The 15,130-nt window shown below is 41.8% G+C and overlaps 1 protein-coding gene across 1 annotated transcript in view; it reads left to right on the forward strand.

The window, feature by feature from the left end:
* The window catches only part of LOC124721844 (heat shock 70 kDa protein 14-like), a 195,796-nt gene that overhangs the window by 100,708 nt on the left and 79,958 nt on the right, over window positions 1-15,130 (forward strand). The window lies entirely within an intron of this gene.

Genomic DNA, 15,130 nt, shown 5'->3' on the forward strand with positions numbered 1-15,130 from the left:
TGCTGTAATGCAGTATGTTATTCTTGGTGTTCGTGATGAGTTATGAAACAATCTGCATGATCTTTAGCTACTAAATGAGGTGTTCAACATTGTTAACATATATTTTAGGGCGAATATGCTGCTCATTATTGAAATTGTTGTTTTCCACTATTGACTAGCCTACATAAGATTGGAGGAATGCATGTTTTCTCCTTAGACTTTACTCTGAGGGCTTTGGCCCCAAAACACTGCATAGCATGTGCACATAGGCTGATGTTTTCATCAATAGAGCTGATAAACATTCCACAGTGATACGTTTCAGTGCTGTGTTTTGTGGGTTACATTTCTCCAAATAAATTATTAATTTCTTATTAACAGATGAAACTTTTATGTTAAGATGTCAGTGGTTCAGTTTGTTGAGGAAATCTGCATAAATAGCAGTAAAATATTATTTTATAGTGAAGTGTATATGAGAAAGACATGTTTACTGTTGTTACATGAGCCCACATCAGTTGCTTTATCTTTTGACCCTGAGGTCAATGATCCTGCATGATCTAGACTACGGTCAGATTGCTCATTATTAGGTTTCCAATTTAACGCAGATGATGGATCTCCTCGGGAAAATAACAATCAGATCATAAAGGAAGTCCTTTGGATATCCCATATGTTTACTGTGGGAAGGTCTCATCTGAGATACAGAAGCAGCTCTGCAGCCATCTGTTTAGTGCAATTGTTACAGCTGGTTGTAAGTAATGCTTGTCATCATCTTAGTTCCTTTTGGTGGTGTCACTCGTCTAATGGAATCACAGTTCACAATTTGTTCTTTCATGCCCAGTATTGATTGGAATCCTTGGTTTGGAGCCAGGTGGATTTAAACTAGAGGCTCCATTGATTTTTTGGTGATCTTGGGTGCAGATTCCTTGACTTAATCTGTATTGGATGTAGAATTTTAAAGTGCCTCCCTGAATTGGTTAGGCATGCAGTACCCGCAGAAAGGATTTCCTTCAATAGCGCAATATGTCTACTTTGCAGTATAGTTTGCATCCTTTTTTTTTTTTAGATAAATTACTTTGTAAGCCTGTTTACCTTTAGATGTTGAACACCAAAGAGCCATGATCACTTCACATGTATTTCATATTGAGGAGATCAAATAGCCATATAAGTCAACTGTGAAAATGAAAACTGAATATTAGGTAACTGGACAAGTATTCAAGGCAAGATCACTGAATTACTGTGACTTGCTTAAACAGCATTGCTTGTGTAGCAAGTGGAACAGAAAATTGGGTAAAACTAGAAACAAACAGAAACAAAATCTTAAATTCTGACTGAAATATATATGTGACAAGTCTCTTTTTGTGTAATGAGATAAATGCAGTCAACAATAGATAATTTGGGTAAAGTTAAGCCTTAAAGGTGGGCCAAAATTTCTTACTAAAACTATCTATTGGTGACACACTACATCAGTTGAGATGGCATGGAATGCTACGGAAGATTTGTGGAAAAATATTTCTGATAAATTACCTGATCGTGTTTTAGCCATAGGAGAGGTTCCTGTTAGCCAGCCATGCATGACACAGATGGCAGGGATGGCGGTTCAAGTGAAATTGTACTAAATATCTTATCTGAAAATTATCTTGGACAGCCAACTAAGTAGAATACATATGATGTAAGTATACAATTTATGCTGTCAATAAAAAAAATGTGAACTTTTCAATTCAGTGAAAATAAATGGATGAATCAACAAACACAGAGCTACAGCAGCATCATTGATCAGTGGTGTTGAATGAAAAGTTGTGCATGATGTGTCAATAAAATGACAACAAACTATCTGAGCAACTATTTACATCTGGGAAGGAGAATATTGATTAATGGGAGAAATTCACAAGCCTTGTCAGAAACATGCTGGTTGAGTTTGTGTGATGGGATGTAGTGAGATGTGGGGAAGGACCCACCAAGGTTCAATGACAATATTACTCATTTAGCCCCTGAGGGCTCACAACTCTCGTGTCAGTACCTACCTGCTTGGCTACCATGGGGCCCCATGCTTTGCAGCATTACTTCGTTTCTGTCCTGCAAGCTTATACTTCCACTGTCCCTTTCTCCCTCTGCCTCTCCATTGTATGGTTTTCTTGATGCAGACCCAGTTCAGATCTCGTTTGTGACTGGGATTAGAGTTTACGCTTTTTTTTGTTTTCTACAACTTTTCATTAAGTAAAGACATAGTCCCCGTTGTTAGGTTTGACCTGCCATCAGTTTTCAGATTCTCCAGAAATGTTTACCATGCAGGGAAGGTCACCCAATGCAGTGTAAGCTCCAGCATGGTGGCCATCCTGTCATTGTGGTCATCAAATAGCTGCACAGTGGTAGCCCCCTGGCCACGTGGGTATTGTATTGTCGGTGTCTGAGCTGAAAACTTCCCATGTATGCCAAGGTTTATGTGCATGTGCCCATTGTGACTGGGACATGGGGACTCCGAGCAACGGATTACTGGTCACGTAGCCATTTTCTGCGGCTGGGTGGCGCACATGGCAAGAGCCCCCATTCGAAGTGGGTGGCACCATGGCGGATGAGCCGCAAATGAATCGGATGAAGTTATCTTCCGCCGGTAGCTGTATGATCCCAGCAGTCTCTATGGAAGGAAAGTACTATTTAAGTGCAGAGAGATATGACCATAAAATGTTTCCTTCCATAGAGCTAAGCGGCAAGCAGAGAAATATCCCCCCCCTGTCCCCCCAATAATTAGTTTGCTCAAGGATTGATGGGGATTCCTTCTTGGCCACAGAACCCTTCTTCTTTGTGGAGAACATAGAAGTCAAGCTTGGGGAAGTGGCAGCCATTTCTAAAAGGAAAAGTGGGTCAGTTTTGATCAAAACAGTATCCTCTGCCCAATCACGGGTGCTACTAGCTCTTAACAAGGTGGGTGACATACCGGTGACTGTCACTCCCCATAATAGTCTAAATATGGTTCAGGGACCTGCTCTTACAATCTGATGCTGAGCTATGCACCAACTTGGAGTGCCAGGGTGCACACTTTGTTAGTCATGTACATTGGGGACCAAAGGACAACAGTGTCGCTACCAGTGCCTTCATGTTGGCCTTTGATGGTGATTCATTGCCTGAAAAGGTCAGGGTGACATTATACCGAAGTGATGTGAAAGAAAGCGTCACTCCCATGGACGCCTGCCCAGATGGACTCTCAGCCGTGTTGACTGGGATGCTTTTGCCTCTTTTGTTGCCCTTGGCTCCCCACTGCATGGAGATATTGATGAGGCAGTCCAGAATACAACTACAACCATTATTTGAGCAGCTGATTTTGGCGATTCCCTGTTCCTTCTGTGCACCCCGACAGAAGACAATACCTGGATGGTCATCAGAAATTGCAGAGGCCATTAGAGATCGTAGGCGAGCTCTCCAGCACCATAAGTGGCACCCATCGATGGAGCACGTTATTGCCTTTCAGTGGCTCCATGCCTGGGTCTGCCATCCAATAAAACAATGGAAACAAGAATGCAAGGAACAGTATGCTTCAACCATCAGACCGTGAATTTTCCCTTCATAGGTTTGAGCCAAGGTCAGATGTATCTACAGATACCAGACACCTGCAGGTGTACCTGGTGGTGTTCCGTTGAATGGTGCCATCTACACTAACACAGATGCCACATTTTTCTCTGTATTATGCTAGAGCCTCTGAGTCTGAGAACTGTCAACCCTTTTTTGTGTCCTAAAAAAGTGGGTAGAGCAAAAGCAGTTATCTTTTACTGCACACCACCTGGATCCGTATAATGCTCCATTCAGTGAATGGGGATTTGTCAGTGTCCTAGCCCACTGCCCCAGGATCGGACCACATCCTCAACCAGATGATCAAGCACCTATCTGTGGATTGTCAGTGTCATATCCTTGCCATCTTTAACTGCATCCTGGAGTGAGGGCGACTTTCCATTGCAGCAGCGACAAATCATCATCATCCCAGTACTGAAACAGGGCAAGCACCCTCTAGAGATGAATAGTTATTACCCAGTTAATCTCACCAGTGTTCTCTACAAGTTGTTTGAATGCATGGTGAGCTGGCGGCTGTGTTGGCTCCTTGAGTCTCGGGGTCTTCTGCCTCCATCCCAGGGCGGTTTTTGCCGAGGTGACTCTATACTGAAAATCTGGATTGCCTGGAGTCTGCCATCCAAACAGCTTTTGTCCAATATCAACACCTTATAGCCATCTTCTTCGACCTGAAAAAGGCTTAAGACCCCACATCCTAGCTACTGTACACATCTTCTTATCCCACCATACTTTGCAGGTTCAACTTGCTGCTTCCCACAGTACCACCCCCCACCCCCCCTCCCCTCCTCCCCCAATCCGACGAGAGAATGGGGTACCACAGGGCTCTGTTAGTATGGATGTCGCTGAACATCGACTGCAAGGTGCCATAGGAAAGGCGCAGTCATGGGACCTCACCCATGGCTTTCACTTTACAGTGTCGAAACTCATGTTATGCACTTCTGTCAATATTGTAGTGTTCAACCAGAACTTTACCTCAACAGCCAACTACTCAATGTGGTGGGAACATTTTGGTTTTTTGGACTGGTCTTGGATCCTAAGTTGACGTGGATTCCCCATCTATGCTAGATTGATCGAAAGTGTTAGCTGCACCTTAATAGTCTTCACTGCCTGAGTAACACCAGCTGGGATGCAGATCGTACTACCTTTCCACAGCTTTACAAAGCCCTGATACAATCCCGTCGAAACACCGGAATCCATCCCCCGCAACAGCAGTCCAGATCAAGGATTACAATCGCAATCCACATCCTGTCTCTCCTCTCTGAACTCCAGTTGTTTCCTCTATCACCTCTCCTCCAGGCCCATTCACTACACATTCGTGGTGCATCCCTCGGCCACAGCGTTGTCTTGACCTATCACCAGATCTGAAAGACTCGGTTCCTTCTGAGGCCGTCTGCCACCAATTTTTAGCCATTCTTGTCATATCTTGGGGTTCAGAAGTAGTCTGTACTGATGACTTAATGGGTGCTGGTCACGTGGGCTTTGCTTATACTCGCATGTGACACTGAACTGTGCTCCCTGCCAAATGGTTGTAATGTTTTCACTGCGGAGTTGGTAGCCATCTCTCGTGCTCTTGAACATATTAGTTTCTGCACCGGTGGATCCTCTCTCATCTTCAGCAACTCCTTGTGCAGTTTGCATCTCTTGACCAATGTTACCTTCACCGTCCCTTGGTAATTGCTATCCAGGGTTCCCTGTATGTCTGGACCCCAGGCCACATCAGGATCCTGGGAAATGAACTTGCTGGTAGCCTGGCCAAACTGGCTACCTGTAAACTGATTTGTGATGTTGGTATTCCAGTAATGAACCTCTGATCGGTATTATGCCATGAAGGTTAGGGAATCAGGAATGGCTCACTCTGACTTTGCCAAACAAAGTAGGGTGATGAAGGAGACTACAAATCTGTGGAGGTCCTTCATGTGGGCCTCTCTCAAAGACTTGATCATCCTTTTGCTGGCTGCGTATTGGCCATACTTGGCTAACTCTTGGTCATCTCTTCTGTCGCAAAGACCCACCTCTCTGTCATTGTGGTTCCCATTTGCTGGTGGTCCACATTTTGCTGGACTGTCCGAACTTAGCCACCATGCAGTGGGCTCTTAATCTCCCTCACGCACTGTCTCTGGTGTTAGGAGACAGTGCCTCAGTGGCTGACTTAGTTTTACGTTTTATTCTTGAAGGGAGCTTTCACCGCTCTCTTCAAGGTAGGTCCACTTCCCCATATTGGCCCATTGATGGGTTGGCAGAACACTCTTTGCCTCCTCTGCCAAGTCCGTGCTGTGGCTATCTGGGCATTGTGGTGCAGCCTGGTCCTCACCTTACCTGCTCTTTTACTCCCCCCCCCATGGTCTGTTAGACTTGTTCGTCTTTTGTCTCTATGTACTTCTCTCGTCGTGTCCATGTTGCTAGTCTTTCCTAGGTGATTTCTGAGTGGGCTAAATCTGGTGAGGGGGGGGGGGGGGGGGACTGGGATGTATGTTCCCTCATTGCATTGCACTGTGCTTTCGGAGGCTTCTGGCTGCTCCCTAGAGGGAACACCTTTCTTGTGCTCTCTCTCTGTCTTTCTTTCTTTCTTTCTTTCTTTCTTCTTCTTGTCCATTATCTCACCTTCATAGACCTTATGGTTTTCCTCCCCTGGGTTTTGTGTGGTAGGCTATCTGATCTACAGGCATGTAGACCTGTCTGTCTGAGGAAAAAGGGACTGATGACCTAGTAGTTTGGTCCCTTTAATCATCCAGTCAACCAACCAACTCCTCTTAAGAATGTTATATTCTGAAATATAAACTGCCGATTGAATAGGTCATCATCATGAGTCAGAAATTGTGAATCTAGCATACCTAAAATACATAAAACCATGTCAGTATTATGAAAGGGATAGAGTGCTACTCTCCATGTAGCAGAAATGTTGAATTGCAGATAGGCATAATTAAAAGACTGTCAAACAAGTAAGTTTACACACACACACACACACACACACACACACACACACACACACACACACACACACACACACACAGAGAGAGAGAGATAGAGAGAGAGAGAGATAGAGAGAGAGAGAGATAGAGAGAGAGAGAGATAGAGAGAGAGAGAGATAGAGAGAGAGAGAGATAGAGAGAGAGAGAGAGAGAGAGTCAGTCACACACAGTCTCTGGTTGTCGAGACCAGATTGCGACTCAAAATCTCTGCTATATGGTGATTGGCAATCTATCTTTTTCATAATACTGACATTATTCCATCCTGGATTTTCCATTGTTAGATGTTATAATGTCATCATTAATTAAATAAGAATGGTGGTGTTTTTATTGTAGTCATAATTAAGAACAGATTATTTAGAATAGTAATCCACCAGTCACAAGCTGTGAACAGTTGTTACAAACTACTTGCAAAAAGAGAAAAAAGAAATAATTTCTGTTGGCACTCCTGTCCCGCATACAAACTGTAACTTCAACAACATACTAAAGTCATACACGCCCATGTCAGAACCTTTGAACACCAAGATGAAAAAGGAGTTAAATGTGACTGCACGTTAAGCCCAATCAACGGAAGGAAAGGCAGGCAAAACAAGGACTTGCTCTTGGAGAAAGGTACACGAAATATGTCATAGAGACTATGAAGACCATGAATTAAATATTAAATGTCGTTCGCTATATTGCTATGATGGATAAAAAGTAAAACACAATCAACATCCAATGTGCCGTTTGCTAAAACGACCGATAACTCAGACAGCAAACATACAGTAGAACGTAAGTGGTTAAAAGAGAGACATTTGGTCAGGAAACAGCTAATGGTCAAAGGTTGATGACAGTTAGCACAAAGTGATGGTGGGTCACCACTTGACAAATGACGATGGGTAAAAAGACAGTACCCAGTACGTAACCTAGCTAAAATCAGCTCCTTGCGGCGAAAGGGCTGAGAGAGGAGATCGGCCAAGCTTCTGGGAGATGTTTCATTCCCTGGAGTTTGTTCCCATGAATGGAAGACCAATTTTAATGTCAAAGTGACACCACCTTCTGATAAAAGACAACATGGAGATCATCGGAAGGAATGGAAGAACTAGCTGGATGATGTAGGAGGACTGCAGACTTGGCAACAGTGTCAGCAGCCTTGGCAACAGTGTCAGCAGCTTTGTTTCCTGTCAGACCATCCATCAAGACAGAGCAAGTGGAAGCTTTCTTTGACCTGTTGCACTAAGGGATAGACAGTGTACAGCATACAGAGGCTCTGAAAATCACTGAGAGAATCCGAGCAGATGACGAAATTGAAAAGCCTGTGTCTCTGGATGTACCGTGTGGCCTGATACAGAGCAAAGAGCTCTGCTGTTAATACTGAGCAGTGTTCTGGAAGCAGATATCGAAAATGGTCGGTGGCAATGATCAGGCATACCAGACACCATGGTCATTCAGAGAGCCAACAGTGTACACAAAGGTAGTATCACTAAGTTCCGTGCAAAGGTTGAGAAACTTACACCGATAGATCGAATCTGGAGAAGTTTCCTAAGGAAGCGAATCAAGTTCAAGGTGAACATGGGCCACCACAGAAAGTCAGGGTGGTGAAGGGTATACATCCTTCGGGAAAGTGGCAGATAGCGTGAAGTGAGGCTGCTGGAGCAGTAACCAAAAGTGAACTCCAGGAGGTAACGGAGAAGAGGGACACACCTACTGGCGGTCAAATAAGCCGTTGAAGGAGGCGACATAAGATGAGTGGCCAGGTATGGCAGACAAATGGCATGTGTATCTGCTGAGGAGAACATCATGTCGTTGTGACCGCAGTAGTGAGGCAGCTTCTGCATAGAGACTTTCAACTGGGCCGGTGTAAAAGGTGCCAGTGGCCACATGGATTCGATGGTGGTAGATTGTATTTAGACAGTGTAAGATGGATGGATGTGCAGATGCATAAACGGAGCATCCATAGTCTACTTTCAAAAGGCCAAGGGATCTGTACAAACGGAGGAGGGTGGTCCAGACCACTCCCCAGGAAGTACCACTGAGGACCCGTAGAACACTGACGGACAGGGTACAGCGGGCAGCCAGGTAAGACATGTGGGAGGACCAAGAAAGTTTCTATCAATCATGAGCCGCAGGAATTTCGTAGTTTCAACAAACGGTAGAGCAACAGGCCCAAGACTGGGTGATCAAAAAGTCAGTATAAATTTGAGAACTGAATAAATCACGGAATAATGTAGATAGAGAGGTACAAATTGACACACATACTTGGAATGACATGGGGTTTTATTAGAACAAAAAAAAATCCAAAAGTTCAAAAAATGTCAGACAGATGGCGCTTCATCTGATCAGAATAGCAATAATTAGCATAACAAAGTAAGACAAATCATAGATGATGATCTTTACAGGAAATGCTCAATATGTCCACCATCATTCCTCAACAATAGCTGTAGTCGAGGAATAATGTGAACAGCACTACAAAGCATGTCCGGAGTTATGGCGGGGCATTGGCGTCGGATGTGGTCTTTCAGCATCCCTAGAGATGTCGGTCGATCACGATACACTTGCGACTTCAGGTAACCCCAAAGCCAATAATCGCATGGACTGAGGTCTGGGGACCTGGGAGGCCAAGCATGACGAAAGTGGCAGCTGAGCAAACGATCATCATCAAACGACGCGCACAAGAGATCTTTCACGCGTCTAGCAAAATGGTTTTTTTTTTTCTTCGGTTCTAATAAAACCCCATGTCATTCCAAGCATGTGTGTCAATTTTTACCTCTCTATCCACATTATTTCATGGTTTATTAAGTTTTCGAATTTATACTGACTTTTTGATCACCCGGTATAAAGAAGGTGGAAGAAACCCATTGTGCAGCCAGAAATTCATACAAATGGTTTTGTCAGTGGAAAAGCGAAAGCCATTGTTGATGCTGCATGAGTAAAGACAATGAGACAATGCTGAAGACTTCGCTCAAGGAGACAAGTCCATGGGGAACTGCAATAGGTGGCAAAATCGTCAACAAAAAGGGACCCGGAAATACCCAGCGGGAGACAGGCCATAATAGGGTCAATGGCAATAGCAAGGACAACGAATGTCAGGATGGACCCCTGAGGCATCCAATTTTCATGGATAAAAGTGTCCTACAAGTCACATTCCACACGTGCTTTGAGAAGTCTGTCTTTTAAAAATTCCTGAAGGAAACGTGGCAGGCAGACTGGAAAGCCCCACATGTAAAGAGTACAGAGGGTACCGGTCCTCTAGCTGGTGCCGAAGGATTTCTCCAGATCAAAAAGCACGTCCACAGTCAGTTATTGTTGCAGAAAACTGTTCATGACTTGGGTTGCCAAAGTGGTGAGATGGTCAACTTCAGAATGGCACGCCTGAAATCCACACTGTGCAGTCATTAGTAATTTGCGAGACTTGAGTCACCATACCACCCGGGCATTAATCATATGTTCTAAACCTTGCAAACATAGCTAGTGAGGGAAATGGGGTGGTAGCTAGAAGGAAGGTCTTTGTCCTTACTGGGCTGAGGAATGGGTATGATGAAGGCTTCATACCAGCATCTGGGGAGCATGCCATCTACCCAGATGTGGTTGTATGTATTAAGCAGAAAATGTTAGCCCGCAAGAGAAAGGTGCTGCAACATCTGAATGCGAACATCATCCGGCTGTGGGGTGAAAGATAGGGATACAGTGAGAGTGATCAGCTCCCACATAGGAAAGGCTGCATTGTAGCATTTAAAATTCTAAGAGGAGAAGGGTATTACCCAAGCCTCCTCCATTTGTTTCCAATGGAGGAAGGTAGGGCGGTAATGGGTGGAGCTTGAAATATTTGCGAAATAGTGGCCCTAGGTGGTGGATATAGCAATGGGTTCCACAATGACATCATCTGCTCCGATCAGGCCAGAAATTGGTGAATTGACCTTGGGCCCAGAGAGTCGTTGGAATTTAGCCCACACAATGGAAGACAGAGCGGAACTGTTAAAAGAATTAGTAAATGAAATCCAGCTAGCTCCTTTGGCATCCCAAAGAGGGTGATGACACTGCGCACGCGACTGTTCACATCAAATGCAGTTCTCCAGTGTTAAAAACGCTGAGAGTGTGTGTCTGCACATGAATTGTCACGGTACGCGTCAGTCCACCAAGGACTGTGACATGATGTGGTAAAGTGGAAGTGTGAGGAATGGAACATTCTGCAGCGGTAAGGATAACGTTTGTAAGGTCATCACAACTGGGGAAATGTCGTTTGTCAAAGGTCACCAGGGAGGAGTAAAGCCTCCAGTCTGCCTTTGAAAGCTGCCAATTAATTTAGTAAGTAGATGAGGGAGGAGTCGGCAGATAGGATGTGGTGAAATGGTTGCTCAAGTATGTCTAAAAGGGAACACACCACTCGAGACGACGGGCAAGCTGGGCAGTGCAGAATGAGAGGTCCAAATGAGAATAAGAGTGTGTTGAGTCTGAAAGGAACGTTGGTGCTCCAGTGTTAAGGCAGAAGAGGTTGAGTTGATCGAGAAGGTCAGCGGAGAGGGCACTTTACGAACAGGTTCACAAAGAGCTGCAAAGGGGGTGATGTGCATCAAAGTCACTGAGCAGCAAAAAGATTTGGGACTTTCCCAACGAGCTAGAGGAAGTCTGCCCCGCTGAAACCGAATGACAGGGATTTAGGCGGTACAAAGAGAAAAGGTGAAGCGAGGAAGGATAATGCGGACTGCAACAGCTTGCAGCCGGATGGTGAGTGAGAGGGTTTGACTACGAATGTCATCACGAATAAGCAGCACGACTCCACCATGAGATGGATTGCCGTCCTTGGCCATATGTTCCTTTTTTCATAAACATTTTCTTCTCCGGAGAACAAAAAAAAAAATTACTGATAGAAAGAAAATTGCCTTGATATTGTCTACATAAGTTATAAAGTGATTGAGTCCCCTGTTCAGCATGTCTTTGAGACAGAGTACCTCTAACATAATTTGTACAGGTCATTTCCAGCCTAATTGATACTTTTTATTTACAGATGAGTCTTTCCACTATTTTAATAACTGATTAAATGTTCATGCTTTTGTTGGGTAGCTGCAGAAAAGAAGGCTGTCTCAAAACACGAACCATGATGAGATGTAATATGATGAGCAGCCACCTACTATTGTTAAACTTCTTTCACTACTTGCATTATAGTTTTAATTATGTTTAGAGGTCTACTTACTGTGTTGATGCAATGAATTGTTTTATCCTGTATTTTTGTAGAGCTCTTGCCAGATATGCTCTGCAGTATTAGATTTAAATGCCTATGTTGCAATAGGACCCATATCTCTAAATCTGTTGTTTGCTGTTGTGGAATGTGAGTCTGTTTCAGTGTTGGGGCCACTCCTGTTCCTTATTTATATAAATGATATGCCGTCTAGTATTATGGGTAACTCTAAAATATTTCTGTTTGCTGATGACGCTAGCTTGGTAGTAAAGGATGTTGTGTCCAACATTGACCTAAGTTCATGGCTTGTAGAAAATAAACTAACTCCAAATCACAGTAAGACTCAGTTTTTACAGTTTCTAACACACAATTCAACAAAACCTGACATTTTAATTTCACAGAGTGGGCATATTTAGTGAAACTGAACAGTTAAAATTTCTAGGTGCTCAGATAGATAGTAAACTGTCGTGGGAAGCCCACATTTAGGATCTTGTTCAAAGACTTAATGCTGCCATTTTTACTATTGGAACAATATCTGAAGTGAGCGATCATTCGACACAAAAATTAGTCTACTTTGCTTATTTTCATTCGCTTGTATCATATGGTGGTATATTTTGGGGTAAGTTCTTGTTGTATTGTAGATTGCATTTACTTAAATTTATGGATAGACTTTTTTTGGGTTCATATACATTTTATTTTTATCTATTATTACTTTTATGTTGTAATTTCATGTACTGGCATGGTCCATGACCTGGGAGATTTTCTCCTCAGTTTGGTCCTATGGAACTTGACATGTAAATAAAATAAATAAAATTAATTTGAATGTTGATTTTTGTGCATCATTATCTGACAGGCCATTACTAAATTTGATCACAATGTGCTTCTCAATTTGAAGACAAGCTATTGAAAACAATACGTATGATCCTGCGACTATTTCCCCACGCTCTAGTTGCAAAGTGTGACATCTTTATCAGATTGGAAGTTTATTAATGTTATTTTTGCTGTAAATTAGTCAAAAATATAATATTGAAATCTTTACCAAATTAATTTGATGTGTATCTTATAAACTGAGATTGACAAAGTCCTAAGTCTGGAAAGTAAAGTCATCTCATCGAACTGAGAGGTGAAGTGAAAACTATACTTAAAAATAACCCATCTTTAATCCAGTTTCTAAAAATATGGATTGTACCTAGTAAGATGTCCTAGGTCTTTGAGGCATGTGGTTTACAATATATCATGTGAGTTTGGAGTGAATTATTACAACAGTGTAATCACATTATTAATGAACAGTGCAAGAAACACTCCAAAATGTATAACTAAGACGTTGTGAGAAACCATTCATTGCAAAGCATGGTGTTACCAACACACACAAATTATTATTTGACAACACTGAAATCCTGGCACACACCTTGTGTTACTGGGATTCATTTATCAAGAAAGCAGTGGAGATCCACAAGTGTCCTAAATTTTTTAATGGAGTTGATGGCGTCACCTGAATCCCAACATGGAGGAAAGATCTAGAAAACAATATGAACCCTATACTAATGTGAGTGGCTGATCTGTTTCCTTATCATTGTTGTGGTATTATTGGTAAAGCGAGCATAAGCATGAGCATGAGCAGTACTAAAGAAAGCACGAGAGCTTTAAATCTGACAGATATGTGTTGACTAGAGTTTGTTTACATCTTACAGTTTGTCATACCAAGGTATTAAGGAGACATTTTGGGAACTTGCTTACCTGTTTTGGTGAATTTCAGTAGTTGTTTCTGTTTGAGTGAGTGTATGTTCAGTGAATTCTGGAAGTAGTCAAAGTTACAGGTTTTTAGTTATTCCAAGATAGACACCAGAGACTTTATGCTCATTTCATTAATAATGTATCAAGTTACATCTTCATTTTAATATTTGGTGGCTAAAATCTGCTTCATTTTAAATGATCAAGACTTTTTATTTAAAAAAAAAATTACACGGACATGATCAAATCTGGTAGAAGTAATATTACTGAATATATTGCTGTGTTAGTCTAGAACAAAATTAGGTAAGTAGAACCCAACAACATACAGATACTAACTTTATATAAATTAATCCATTGAGTAGGAGGAGTTGTCAAACAGAAATTATTTCAGTTGTTTTTAAAACTTTTATTATGTGCCTGCACCCTTAATTTGTAGGTGATGTTTTCAAATATTTTTACAGCTGAGTAAGTTAAGTTGTGAATAGTGGAGGCAATTTTTGTTCCAAGTGTTAGACTTACAAACAATACTACTATTTTTAAATTGTGCCTGATGCCTCACAACAAACTTCATAAGAGAGGTTGTTAGGATGCCTAAATTTTTAAACAATTGCCTTCATGAAGTTTGAGGATGACCACCAGATATCCTTACAGAATATTTCTGTATGATGAATACTTAGTGTCTGTGTGTAGAATTGCCTCAAAAAACTATTTCCAGTCACATCAATGAATGACAGTGTGCAAAGTAAGCTGGTTTTTTAATGCTATCATTAAAAAAATCAGCAATTACATGTAGAGAAAATGTTGCTGAATTCAAGCATTTTAAGAAATCTGTAATATGTGATTTTCTATTCAAGTTTTGGTCTATATATGCACCTAGGAATTTTGAACAATTGATTTTACATGCTTCCCATCTCCCAGTGCTCAATTATTGTTGCTGGTGATATATCTTGCCTTGTACAGATTTCAGTGAAGTGTATGTTTTCTAAGTAATATTCCGAGAATCAATATTTTTTAGCATTTCTTTTATTGATCAGTCTGTTGTCACACCTCTGAAGGTCTTGATTGTGATTGTTGCATTATCATCAAAGAACACCATTTCTGCTTTATTACTGTAAGGTGGACGATCATTTATACATATCATGAACAGGAGTTTTCCCAGAATTGAACTCTATGGAATGCCTGTAATAATTTGTCCACACTCAGGGGGAGATTCATCATTAAAACTTCATGAGCTATCTAACATGGCCATTTTCTTCCTGTCAGTGCAGTATAAATTCAACCACTTAAAGCATTGTACCTTGAAAACTGAACTTTTTAGGTTTATCCAAAACAATGTTGTGATTTACAAAATCAAATGTCATACATACATCACAAGAACGTCCTGGTAGGTATTGACTCGCCAGTCAGATATTTCAGTATGTGGTCAGTGAAACGGTAGAGGCCATATTTAGTGGAGAGACTCATCTGGCATTCAAATTTTGACTGACAGTATATTTGTAGATAGGCATGACCATTCTTCAATACATTACCTTTTGCAGCAACTTTAGAAAATGAAGTTCATAGTGAAATTAGTCATTAGTTATTAACGTCTGTCCTATTACCTTTCTTAGAAAGTGTTCTAATATTGTTGGGCTTTGGCTGGTCTTGAAAGATACCTTGTGAAAGTGATGCATTAAAAATATGGATGTAAACATCAGCTGTAACTGAAGTACATGCTTTTAATATTTTGCTTGAAATACTATCA

The sequence above is a fragment of the Schistocerca piceifrons genome, chromosome X, assembly GCF_021461385.2.
Source record: "Schistocerca piceifrons isolate TAMUIC-IGC-003096 chromosome X, iqSchPice1.1, whole genome shotgun sequence".
NCBI classification, from domain to species: domain Eukaryota; kingdom Metazoa; phylum Arthropoda; class Insecta; order Orthoptera; family Acrididae; genus Schistocerca; species Schistocerca piceifrons.